This window comes from Canis lupus, chromosome 22 (assembly GCF_011100685.1).
Source record: "Canis lupus familiaris isolate Mischka breed German Shepherd chromosome 22, alternate assembly UU_Cfam_GSD_1.0, whole genome shotgun sequence".
Lineage (NCBI taxonomy): Eukaryota > Metazoa > Chordata > Mammalia > Carnivora > Canidae > Canis > Canis lupus.
In genome coordinates this window covers 15,779,952-15,792,169 of record NC_049243.1, presented here as the reverse complement: position 1 = coordinate 15,792,169, position 12,218 = coordinate 15,779,952, and the positions used below count along the sequence as shown (strand labels likewise).

At 35.8% G+C, this 12,218-nt stretch overlaps 1 protein-coding gene across 18 annotated transcripts in view; it reads left to right on the top strand.

Annotated features, from left to right (window-relative positions):
- DIAPH3 (diaphanous related formin 3) overlaps nt 1–12,218 on the top strand; it is a 508,102-nt gene that overhangs the window by 263,550 nt on the left and 232,334 nt on the right. The window lies entirely within an intron of this gene.

Below are 12,218 nucleotides of genomic sequence, written 5' to 3'. Positions count from 1 at the left end.
TTCCGTAACATACTTTATGATTTATTTTAAATACTGAAATAAAGTATGTAGGCTTAGTGAGGCTTGTTATACAACATATTCCTATCATTGAGACATGGATCTGGGTTAAAACAACTTGGTATTCCAAATTCCTTCAAATATCCTTCATTGTATTTCTAACCCAATTAGACAGGTCTGAGTTTGAATACTTAATTTACCACGTACCAGCTATGAAACTTTGAACAAGTCTCTTAACACTCCTCAATTTCATTTTCTTTATTTATAAAACATGTGAATTTAGAACTTATCTCATTAGGTTGTGGTAAGATTTAAAGGAGGACATTTGTGGGTGGTCAGTAGAGAATCAGTACCCAGTTATGTTAGCTGCTGTCCAACTCCTCCTCATACTTGTGTTTTAAATGTTCTCATGCGTTGAGGTCCAGTTGAGAACCCACTTTCTTGCTTTGAGTCCTTTCCTAATTTACAGTTGGAATGCTCGCTCTCTCTGTTCTCTGATCCTCTTTCATGTTTTACACTGAGAGTTACTTTCAGGTTATGCACAACCTCATAATTCCAAATCCAATGTAATCCTTTTGTGTCTTGTCTGTGTACTCTCGACCTAGGGTCAGTATTTCACCCTGTTAACTCTATCTACTTGCTTGTCCTCTCCTTCAGCTCCCATGTGCTGCTTGTCTGATTACTTCCTGGACTCTTTTCCCATTTCTTCTAATACTTAAACCAGCATCTTACTCAGGTTCTGTTTTCTTCTCTCTTTTCACACACTCCTCTTTCTCAATAATTTTATCCACCCCACAATTATTTATTAACTCCTTTTAGACAATGTTTAGACATTCTAGACTTTTTGTACTTTGTATATTTTTTAAATATGCAAAATTCAGTGTTGCACAAAGCAGCATTGGGGATAAGTAAAGGTGTGATGCAAAAGTAGCTACTGACTGATGAACATTTTGGTTGCAATCAGTTATCCTAACTCCAGGGATCTTCTCTTGAGACATGGTGCCAGAATAGTTGTTTTCTGTTTGTGGGAACAACCTTCAAGAGTACAATTCTAGTTACTGAAAACCTGATTAGGTTAAGTTCCCCTGCTGCTCTTAGTTGCACATGTTAGAGCCAAATATATGAGCTACGTAGACTTGACTAGGTCTATTCAACTGAAGACCTTAGCCTTAGAAATCCCCTGAAATTAAAATCATCCAGTGGCATACAGTAACAGCTTAATGGTTATTATTGAAAGCATAATCAAGGACAAAAGATACTAGAAATTGAATTTAACTCTATGAGATATTACAACACAGCAGGTTAGACTTCTGCTTATAAGGCATCCCATGCAATGGGGTAGCTAGAGATTAGAATCTGACTCAATGTTAGTTTAGTCTATTTTTTTAATATATCTGAGATTTGTTGCATTTAGATGAGAGTTTGAATGATAGCAGAGAGAATAAATTTTGGAGTTTCAGTTCAATGATGTAAGTGTCACACTCAAATGAGTAACCGTAGAGCAGCCAAGTAACTACATGGCAGTTAAATTAGTTGACTTCTGTATAGTAATATACAGTTCACAGAGTGGGTTTATATACATTTGCCTGATAGATCCCTCACGGCTGCCCTTTAAGATTGCAGGAACTGAAACTCTCATATAGAGTAGGTGCCTTAATCTCTGTATCTTATAAACAAAAGAGAAGGACTCATATTCAGGATTTCTGTATTATCTTTTGTTTCAACCGCACTATGTTGTTTCGAGATACAAGGCTCTTGACATGTTAGCAAAGAAGTAGATGTATGTATACAGGAGGTGGGCAAAAGGCAAATGAAGGGAAAGGTTTTTAAAAAGGCTTTAGCCTACATTGCGTTTCTGCTTAAGACCAGTCCTATCCCTCCTTTTCTTTGCAGAAAACCAAATATCGTTTTGTATCTTCAGAAACTCAGGGCCCAAGTGGGAGGGAAATCTCTGTCCTTCCGTGAAGAGCCTGATAAGTGTATGTGTTTTTGGAATGTGAACTGCCTTATTGGGCTCATTACTCCTTAAGTCTGATCACTGAACTTCATTAGGAAGCCTTTCCCTCATTTCCTGTCCTCTGGTTGACAGAAAACTGGCACTGGGATGCTAAGGATGAGAGCCCTTGAAAACTTTTCTGGGATACCCAGAATCAATTGTTAAGTTTCATTTCACTTATTTTGCACAGTGGCTCCTGAGACGGAAGATGATGGTGTTCGGTGCTATGTTTTTCTGGCTCATTATAGTACTTGTCTGAGTTTTGTTTTGTCTTTTCCTTTTCTCTCTTTGCTTATATTTTCATTTTGTGTTGAATTGTATGTTTCATTAAGCATTCTTATCTTCCATACCAGACGTGGCCTTTTTGAAAGGATAAATGTGTTTGTTTTCTTTCCTCTAACACTGGGTCAAGTTTCCTGTCCTGCAACTCAACTATTATCCATTATTAATGTTATTTTTCTTTCTTTACCAAGGATGGCAATTTTGTATCTAAGTCCACGTATTATATTTATTTAAGGGATGGGATAGGGAACAAAGGGATTTCCTAGCCCCCTTTATTGGAAAGCAACTTTTTATATACCCTTGGCCTAATCACTACCAAATTCTATGACATTATATTTGTCCAAGTTCCCGTCTGCTAGGAAAATCTAATTGTGTGTACTGTAGCACTCACAGTACATTAACTTATATTGATGCGTTAAATAGTCACGATTTAGCATAAATTTTAATATGTTTAAGAGTTCTCATGGTTGGTGGCTTTATGCTAAAATTGTGATTGAACCCAGTGTTCTGTTGATTTCCCCCCCCCCCCCCCCCCACCTGTGTCACATTATGTGTCTTCCTGCAGTAAGCCATGTGCCATTACTAAAGTTTTATGCTGTGGGCAAGTAGAGTTTTTCTATTCTCTTTTATCAGTGTTTTCTTTGAAGGTAGCTGCCCTTGGAATGACTAGCCACAGTCAAGCCCCTAAATCATTCTGATCAATTCAGTGCTGGTATGTTCTGAAAGGATTTAAGGTTCTAGCAGCTTTGTAGTCTCTTTTTTTTTTTTTTTTTTTGACGTTATATTTATGCTTCGCCTAAGTTCTGACCCGGAATTTTTTTTAAAGCATTCCACAGTTTGAATGTAATTAAGAGAAAACCAGTTCACTTCATGACAGTCCTTCTCTTGATTAATTTTCTATCTGTTCTCTCTCATTCTACTACTTGACACACTTTTTTGCCTTGTTTACTTTTCTACTTTTATCTCTTAGGAGGGCTGTGTTCTTAGCCCCTTATTTCTCACTAGGTTCTTATAATCTCCTTTGGAATGATTTGTAATTCTGACTGCTGGTTTTAGTAGTTCCCTCTCTTGCCAGTTAAAGACTACCTTTTCCCAGACTTTATCCTCCCCTGAGATGCAGGTTTTCACTTATTTTTTTCCTAACTATGCTCTGTGCCGGAGCCTGAATCCTGCCATCAGACTGCCCTTTGTCTCACCACACCTTATCAGTATCTCCCTAGTTCCCCCATTTCGCCTGCAGTGCAGACACAGACCTGGCCCCTCCAACACCTTTGGACAAAGTACAGACATACTTTATGACTGAAGGGCAGAGATGTTGACAGAAAACCATATCACAGTGACTTGGTTGGAATGCTCCCGAATGCACCCACCAAGTCAGTGGCTTGACTATAACCTAAACCTAAATGCTGAATGAATTTCTGAAAGGCCATTGATTTTATTTTTAGAAGCCTGTGAGTGAATTTTATTTGTCCTTGTGTAGAAACAGAGAATAAGAATTGCAAACAATTAATACTAAGAGACATGGCAAGGTGTGTGTCATTCTTAATGGGTTTATATCTGGAATAAATACAGAAAAACCTTTGCCATTAATATTCTGGCGTCAGACAAAGAGCAAGATTTTGTAAAATAGCATAGGAGAAATCAAAGTGAAGGCAAGGAATTGGTCATTTAAGTAAGAGTATTTGGGGACACTTGTTACTTTAAAATATGAGGTAGTTAGCAAATGTCACAGGAAAAGGCCCTCTTATTCTTCATCACTTTTGAATAATCTACAACACAGAGCTTTTCCTGTGTCCCTGTCTCTTCCCTCCAGTATCCCTGACCCTGCTTCCCCTTAGTACCACCCAGAACTTGAATGTCTGCTAGTGAGATCAGCTTCCGGAGATAGAGATAAAAGGGTCAGCTGGTTAGAATTACATCCAAGGATCTATGTTATGTATGTACATATGTTTGCAGGTGGTGGTGGGGGGTCTATCAATTCCAACTTTCTCTTTTACTCTGTGACTATTTTTATCTGGTCCACTGATCAATCTTGAGCATGTAATTAATTAGCCACTTGCAAGTGTAGAGGATTTAGCCAAAGTGGCTCTTAAATATAAGTATCATGTTTATCGTATTTTGATGATTTCTCTTAATCCCTCTTTTATTAAATGAAGGCCTGCAAGCCAGGCAGAGGAATTGCCATACCTGGAATGCTTTTGTTTCATACATGTTAATGAATGGTAATGGGAAGCCAACTTTAAAATAGAATAAAGTGTGGTTATTAATTTTAGAATGATACTACTGAGAAAATCTAAACCTTCAAAGATGTGATACTGGGCCAGTCTGTCCTAACTGCATTTTTTTTTTTCATTTTTACTGTTGATTATTTACTATGTTTCGGGCCCTGTGCCTCACATTTTAAACGTACTGTCCTTTCCCACAGAGCTGCTAGTGATCTCTTATGATAAAACTAAATGGATGAAAAAAAAAAAAAAAACAACTAAATGAGATTATGTCACCTCCAAGCTTAAAATACTCTAAAAGTTTTAAAATTTACTTTGTGTTGTATTAATACAGCCACTCCAGCTTTATTTTAGTGATAACATAGCCTATCCTGTTTGTCCTTTATTTTTTAAGCTACTATTATTACAGGTAGCATATGAGTTCTTTAGTCCAATCTAATGATTTCTACTTCTTCAGTGTAGTATTGACTGTTTTCTAATGTGGTTATTGATATGGTGGGATTTGAATCCATAATGTTGCTATATCTATTTTCTTTTTCATGTATTCTTTGGTACTCTTTCTCTTGGATTGAGTATTTTAGTGATTTTATCATTTTCTTGACTTATTAGGTATTACTCTTTGTTTTATCGATGGTCGCATTAGTGTTTATACTATCTATTTTTTAACTCCAATTGATATACTGCTTCATGTGTGGTATAAAGTCTTAGAACAGTGTACCCCTGTTTTCCAACACCTGGGGGCTTCATGCTATCGTTATTCTACATTTTCCCTCAGCAAGGGTTTAAAACTCCTAACACATGGTTATTTACTTCCAAGGATCAGTAGTCTTTTACATCTACTCACATACATATTTCCAGCGTTCTTCCCTTGTCTGTGCAAATCTTTCTTGCGTTTAGAATCTTCCTCCTTCTCCCTGAAGAAATGGCTATAGCATTTCTTCTAGTGCTAATGAATTCTTTTGGTTTTTGTATGTATGAGCAAGTTTCTTCCTCGTGTTCATTTTGAAAAATATTCTCATGGATATAGAATTCCAGACTGATACCTTTTTCTTTTGGTCCTTCAAATGTGTTCCTGCACAGTCTTCTTGTTTGAATTATTTTGGGCAAGCAATCTGCCATCACTCTCCTCTTTATTTTTTTGTCCATGTCTCTTTTATTCTTTATTGTCTGTTTTCAAAAGTTTTCTCTTCATCACTAGTTTTGAACAATTTGATTTTGATGTACCTTGCGTGTAGTTTTCTTCATATTTGTTGTTCATGGAGTTCATTGAGTTTGTGAATCTGTAGGTTTACAGTTCTCATTGAATTTGAAGATTTTTACCATTATTTTTGTTTTTTTCAAATACTTATTCTCTACCTCTCTTCTCTGTTTCAGGGACTTAAGTTGCATATATTTTATTATTACATATATATTTAGTCCTTTTAAAGGTGTCCCATCTCACTGATGCTTTTTCTTTTCTTTTTCATCTTTTTCATTTGTGATAATGTCAATGACTGTGTATACCAGTTAATTATTTTCTTGTGTGGGGTTTAATCTGCTGTTTGTTTGTTTGTTTTCCATTCATTCATCTCAGACATCATAATCTTTTTCTATACAAATTCAGACCTGGGTATTTTTAAAAATATCTTTCATCTCTTTAAAATTCTTAATTTTTCCACAACCTTCTCAACATGTGAATAGTTTTATAATAACTTTTCTCTGTTTATACCTCTGTCATTTTTGCATTCTTGTATCAATCTTTCTCATCAATAGTTATATATTCTTATTACTTTGAGTGGCTAATAATTTGTGTTTGAGTGCCAAAGGTTTGTTTGTTTGTTTTACCATGCTGTACTCTAGATACTTTTGTACTCTTATAAATATTCTTGAGCTTTGTTTTCGGAGGCAGTTAAGTTACTTGCCAACACTCTTGATACTTAACATGGCTTATATTTAAGTTTTGTTCCGTGGAATTAGAGGAGCCATCAGTCTAGAGCTGATTTAACCCCAAGATTGAGGCAATACTATTCTGAGTATTCAACTCAATGTCCCATGAATTTTGAAGTTTTCCCATTTTGGCTGATTAGAACAAGTACTCTTCTTACCCTGTTTGAGAATCAGGCATAGTGGCCTCTAGTGTTTTTAGCTGATGGTTTTCTCACATGCATGTGCAGGTCAGCACCAGAGCTAAAAACATATGGGGAACCTCTCGAGATCTCCAGAGCTTTCTCTCTGTGCTGCTCTTTCTGGTACTCTGTCCCAAGAACTCCAGTTGCTTTGGCATTATCAGACTCCTCCCTGCCTCTCCTTAATTCATGGAGACTCCGTGACTCCACCTGACTTCCTTCTCCCTGTGCTGCACTTTGGAAATTCTTTCCAAAGAAGTGAATTGGCATGGTCACAGTCCTCATCTTTTTTTCCCCTTTTTCAGGCACCACTGTCCCATACTGTCTGGTGTCTATCATCTAAAAACTATTGCTTCACTCAGGGTGGTAAGTCTAGTCCCTGTTTTCCCATCTTTGGCCAGAAAAGGAATTTCCCTTTGGAATTGAAAATGGTTTCTAAAATTATTATAATTTGTAAGATGATGGAGTACCTATTTCTTGAAACCCGTAGTTGACTATTCCCTTCCTTATTTACCATGTTGCAGTCCTATTTATTTACTGTCCCCATCACAGATTTGCCTTTACTCTGGCAGTTCCAGCTGCCTCAGCCCAAATGCCACTTCATCATGGAAGGACACATCCTAATGATGTCCCGCATCATTCTCTATCTCCTGTACCCTACTTAGTCATAGCACTTGTCTTTATCTTAAAGGATCTTGTCTATTTGTTTCTCTTTTTTGCTTCCTTTCTCTGCTTACTTAGAGTACTCTGCATTTGGACCAGGTACTTCCTTGTCATCTTATTTTTAATGTGTTTCCAAGGCCAAAAACTGTGTTTGGCACATAATAAATATTTGACACATAAATAAACAAGTAATTGTATCTGACTCCAAAAGGAGGCACTACCATTTCATAGATGAGGCAACTTGTTCACTCAACCAGTAACTATTTCTGCTCAGCTGTGCACTCATTCTTTTCTGACACTAAAAGATAATATTCCCATTTCTTGTGGTGGCCACTGCTCTTGTGTTTCTCTTTGCTGTAGGCACTCACTGTACCTGAAGTTGTTTTTAGTAGTGGTTTCGGTATGCTTCATTACTGGAGCAATTTATTTTTAATATTTAAAGATTAACTTTGAGTTAATAATAGGTACATTCAAGTAGGAGCTGAAATTATTGAACTTGAAATTAAGTTCTTAGAAATTTGGGATTTTAAATCTTCTAAATAGACAACTAAAAAGTGGAGCATTTAAGCCTATAATAGGAAATCTGGTTTCTTTGTTGCTTTTTGGTATGGAAACATGATGCTTTCTAGTCAGACCCTCTATGTAGTATTGAAATTTTATGACACAATCTGCTTAATTTGTTTCATTTGCAAAAACAAAACAAAACATCATTACAGTCACATACTAATTACTAGCCATACATCATTCATTTGAAATAAAGCCTAAAGCATTTTGTGGTTATAAGCAAAAAAGGTCTCTTATGATTCATCACTTTGCAAGCAACATTGTTTTAAGGTTGCTTTTTTAGATCCAAGTATCGTCTAGTGCCTGGGAAGCATTTTCTGTATTCTGCAAATCTCATTATCTAGGTTTTCATGTTCTCTTCTTGAGCCTGTTTTGGAAATAATGGAAAGGAGAAGCTGGACTCAAGGAACTAAGTTACTATAGAGCCAGGCAGTTGCATCAAACTTGTGGCTCAAGGTGCAGTTGTGGCTATTGGCTGCTTTCTGTCTCATTCGTGAGGCCTTCAGAAAAGGTCTTAAAGTGCATTTTTAATAAAATTGTGGGAATACTACAATATTCTACTCAATGAACTGATCCCACTAATGCAAAGGTGAAAGTTTGATGAAAATATATTATATTAAAAAATATATATATATATATTATATATGTACTATTTAGGTAGACTTCAAGTATCTCCCCATAAACTGCTTATTAGTTACAAAGGAAAAGTACAGTAACTTTACATTGGAAGAACTGGCGAGCATCACTTTAACCAAGTGTGTGTGTGTGTGAGTGTGTGTGTGTAAGATAGAGAATATGATAAAACAAATGGGGCAAAATAGAAATAGCCAGTTAATGTAGATAAAGTCTCTTTTTTTTGGTGTTATTAAAACTGAAATTATAAGTTTTTAAAATTCCATTTACAGTAACATAAAAACATAAAACACTTAGGAGTAAATTCACAAAATCTGTATAAACCACTAACAAAGATAAAAGTAGCAAAATATGCAAATCATCTGTTATAAGGCAGTAGACAACCAGTAGAAAAAAGCTGCAAGCCTTGAGAGAAGAAACTAATCCTAACTTCATGAATGCCCAGCTTTTAGTCTGGTGAAAGTTTTACAGTTAATAGAATGGAGAGCTGGAGTTTAAACAGAAGCTGTGTTTTTCTCCAGATCTGGGATTTCACTTGCAAAGACTTTATATGGATATTATGAGTATGTTCAAAGAACTAAAGGAAATTATCTTCAAGAAATTAAAAAAAAACACACACACACACAAAACAATATGGTCTTAATTGAGAAATCTCTGCAGGAAAATGAAAACTATAAAAATTTACCATATGGAAATTCTCAAACTGAAGTTTAATAACTGAATTGAAATATTTAGTGTGTAGGTTTAATAGTAATTGGAGATAGCAGAAGAATCAGTGAATTTAAAGGTAGCTCTATGGAGGTTATTTTATCTTAAAAGTGTAGCTAAGGGATCCCTGGGTGGCGCAGCGGTTTGGCGCCTGCCTTTGGCCCGGGGCGCGATCCTGGAGACCCGGGATCGAATCCCACGTCGGGCTCCCGGTGCATGGAGCCTGCTTCTCCCTCTGCCTATGTCCCTGCCTCTCTCTCTCTCTGTAACTGTCATAAATAAATAAAAATGTTCAAAAAAAATTAAAAAAAAAGTGTAGCTAAGAGAATATTGTGTAAAAAATGAACAGAACCTTAGATTTTGCTGGATAAATACTGGTCATTCCAAAACACCTATAATTGGTGTCCCCAAAGTTGAAGAGAGTGAGATTGTGGCTCCCAAAATATTTGAAGAAATAATGCCTAAGAAATTCCAAATTGAGTAAGAAATAGAAATTTAAGGCTCAAGGAGCTCAGCATATTCCAACCAGGGTAATATAAAGGAAAAGACACCTTGGTACATCCTAGTCAAACTGCTAAAAGCCAGAGATAAAGAAAAAAATTATGAATGTAACTTGGTGCTAGGTAAGGGTTGATTGAGAGATTGCATAGGGAAAACGAGAGATTTTGCCGACTTTGTAGAAATAATGGAAAGCAGAAGTCAACAGAGGGGCGCGTATTTAAACTGTTGAAACAATAATAAGAAAAACCCCTGTAAACTCAAAATTCTCTCTTTAGGAGATACGCTTCCCAAAAGAGGATATTTTAGAATAAAGACATTTTTAGTGAACTGAAAATGTTAGCTTAGTATGTGGCTATCAGACCTGCCCTACCAGAAATGCTAAAGCTTGGGGCACCTGGGTGGTGCAGTGGTTGAGCATCTGCCTTTGGCTCAGTTCGTGATCCCAGGGTTCTGGGATCGAGTCCCACATCAGGTTCCTCACAGGGAACCTGCTTCTCCCTCTGCCTGTGTCTCTGCCTCTCTCTGTGTCTCATGAATGAATAAATAAAATCTTAAAGAAAATGCTAAAAAGGTTATCCTTCAAGCCAAAGGGAAATGATACCAGAAAGAAGCTCAGATCCACAAAAAGTAATAAAGAGCACCTGAAATAGTAAGTTGTTTTCCCTTCTCATAAATTACTTAAAAGAAAACTGATAATTAAAAAAAATTACTGCAGGATGGGGTTTATAATGTACATAGAAGTAAAAGGTGAGATAATTGCACAAATGATAGGGGTGCAAGTGAAATTTTGCAGCTAAAACATTACACATCTGAAATGAATCACATGGTGTGAAATGGAGGAAGGCTGAGGCAGGAAAAGCAAAGCATGTACAGGTGTCATATTTTGACTTAATAGTAACTCTAAGTAGACTGATACGTAGGGATGCATTTTACTAGTCCTAGAGCAGCCAGAAAAAATAAAATGAAAAGAGACAGGACTCAGAAGCCAGTAGAAGTAAAATGGAATGCTAAAAATTGCTTGATTACATCTCTCTTATCTTTTTCCCGCTTTTGTAGTTGAAAAGCAGAAGGGACAAACGGAAAATAGCAACAATAAGAAAAGTAGCCTAGCTATGTATATTTCAGAGAATATATACTTCAAGGCAAAGCATATTATAAGAAATAGTGATATTACACAATGATAGAAGGAGTCATTTAGTAGGAATAATTGTCTTCAATATATAAGCTCCTAATAACAGCATCAAAATTCGTCAAGCACAAACTGGCTGAATTAAGTGGAGAAATAGATAACTCCCTAATCTTCACCTTTAATGTCCCTTTTTCAGTAAATTCTAGAAAAAATATTTAGAAAATATATCCCCTCCAATAAATTAAATATATAGAAAATCAAGACCATTCTATAAACTGTCTTGTTCTAGTGTTTGGGGCTTCCTCAGAACAACCGCAGAATATGCATTCTTCTCAAATAGACATGGAACCTTCACCAAAGTAGGCCATATGTGAATGTAAAATATATCTCAGTAATTTTCAGAAGATTGAAATCTTAGTGAGTAGGTTTCCTGTTAAAACTAAATTGGACAATAAATAATAATGGAACATCTCTGTTTGGATATCGCATAATGTGGTTTTTAATTATTTGTAGGTCAAAGAGAAAGCTATTTTGAACTGAATGCGAACACTGAAAAACAAAATCAAATTCTTAAATTACTGATATCAGGAAACAAAGAATTTCAGTACAGAAAATTAGACTTGAACATCTATGCAAAAGTTAACAAAATATTTTTACATCAAATATTTCAGGGCATAAAGAGAGTATGTCATGACCAAGTGGTAGAAGATTGACTTAGCATTTAAAAATTAATGTAGTTAACCATATTACCAGAAAAAAAGGGGGCAAAAATCGCATTATCTAAGTAGATGCAAAATAACAAGTATTCAGAATTTTAATTTATGATAAACAAAAGTTCTTAGCAACAAGAAACAGGACAAGCTTCTTCAACCTGATAAAGGACATCTACGGAAAACCTGTAACTCTCCTCATAACTGATGGTGAAAGATTAAATGATTTGACACTTTTGACTGGAATCCAGGCAAGATTATCTATTCTTACACTGTGCATTGGAAATGAGGAAGTATCAACCATATTTTGAGTGACCCAATTGTTATGAATCCCTTATGGATTCACATAAAGCAATGTGCTTAAAGTTACCAGTGAATTTAATAAGATCACAGAATAGTCAGTATACCCGAATAAGTTGTAATTTTCTCTAGAAGCCATGGCATATTGGAAGCCAAAATAAACATAGTACTATTTACTCCAGTGTCCAAAAACTTAAAATACTTATGAAAAAAATTTCACCAAAACCTGCTAATTTTCTGCAATGAAAACTGTAAGATATTTCTGAGAGAAATTAAAGAAATTGTAAATGGGAAATTAGGCATGCTCATCGAGTGGAAGGCTCAGTATTGTTAAGATTTCATTTTTCCCTCAAATGATCTTAGATTTCTAATATGATACACGTTCCCAATCAAAATCCCAGTGGG